The sequence below is a fragment of the Poecilia reticulata genome, linkage group LG15 (assembly GCF_000633615.1).
Source record: "Poecilia reticulata strain Guanapo linkage group LG15, Guppy_female_1.0+MT, whole genome shotgun sequence".
NCBI lineage: Eukaryota > Metazoa > Chordata > Actinopteri > Cyprinodontiformes > Poeciliidae > Poecilia > Poecilia reticulata.
In genome coordinates this window covers 9,901,898-9,903,650 of record NC_024345.1, presented here as the reverse complement: position 1 = coordinate 9,903,650, position 1,753 = coordinate 9,901,898, and positions in this window count along the sequence as shown.

The following is a 1,753-nucleotide window of genomic DNA, read 5'->3' as shown; positions in this document are numbered from 1 at the left end:
ACACACACCCCCACACACACACACACACACGAAAAGACAGAATGTCATACGATACTTGGCCATGTCTGAAAACAAAAGACATGCTATTCATTTTACAGCAACACACTTGCTTCTGCTCTGTGTTCTTCAGGGCGAACAGACTGCTCTGATTTTACAACCTTTACGTTTAAATAATGTTTACTTCTGGTGACGCTTCAGATCTTTCATGTACATGGAACAACCTGGAATAAGCTTTTCAAAATTGCAACTGTGTTGAGATTTAAATAATCTAGAGAAGTTTGGTGAACAGAAAAGGAGAAGTACAGAGGAGGCTCATTACAAATAGGAAATTTGCATAACTGTAGGAAACTGAGATCATTTTTACAACAGAGTAAAAATAAGAAGGTGTGCTGCTGTTTCATTATCAGGTTATGGTGTCCTGGGACCTTGTGGAGTCCCACAAGTCCCACAATTAATATATTTCTGTATTAAAATTGTATGCTTTTTATTGGTGTAATGTCATGTTCTTATCTTAAATGTCATGTTTTAATTTTCACTGGAAGAAGAAATTTATAACAGAAATAAAGGCTCAAAACTGTATGGATTTGTTTTGTTATTCATGGGGGTCATGGACCACAGAGCTTTGGATAGCTAAAATATGCAAAGACTTCAGACGCCCTCTAAAAACATGTGCCTATTTCAATATCCTAAACACGAAATATACTTTAATATGCCTTAATGCACAGCGTGGAAACCGTCTTAGCACTACAACAGAAGCTAACGCCTACAGTCTCCCTTATCTCCTCTTTTGGGGGTAAAGCCAATCAGGTTGAGGTCTACTGTAATGCGTTTCATTTAATGTTACTAAAATAAAGGAACTTTTATTCTTATTGATTGAATAAACCAACGTGTGCCTTGTCCTGTTAGCTGCCTGAATCAAATATACAGGCTAATAATGTGACATGTGAAACAGAAAGAAAAGTAAATTTTCCTCCTTTGTAAAACACATTAGAAAATGACACAGTTAGGCAACCTGACCCACCCATACCGTTTGCCTAAGCTGCCACTTCGGGGAGCAAACCCCGCACCCCCAGCCTTCCCCAAACTGGCACCTCTCATCGTCACCTGGAAGCTACCGTAGCTCATCTTTCGTGAGAAGTTAACCCTCCTATTATGTTCGTTTCTGAGGTACAGCAATAATGTTCGTGGGTCAATTTGAGTGTTTTATCATGCAATAGTGTCAGAAACCAAAAAATTCCTCCAAAACATTTTTTTATCTGATTATTAACTCTAATACTAACCATCTCAATCAAAATTTGTGCAATTATGTTTTTTTTATTTCTCAGAAATTAAGGATTAATGACGACTCAATTACTCATTTGGACATAAAAAATGGGATTTACATTTTTTATGTCCACTGAAAAAAACCTAGACACAAAAAAACAATAATTTCCTTGAAAGTGATCGTTGGTAAATTTTTTTATATTACATTATTATTTTTTTTTTTCAAAGGGTGATCTTTATAATTGAACTTGAGACACACATACTGTTCCGGGTCAAATTGACCCGTCGATTAAAATCAAGACAAATGAGTCATGCAAAGAGTATTCATGATTTCCTCCACTTCTACTGAGTGTCCACTCAGTGTGGGTGGAGTTTGCCCACGGGAACAGAATAGGTTCCCGTCAAAAGTTGTATGAACACCTGCTTTCTCGCAGTTCATTGTGAAGTAAAGAGAGCAGGGAGAACGTGTGTGTGTGTGTGTGTGTGTGTG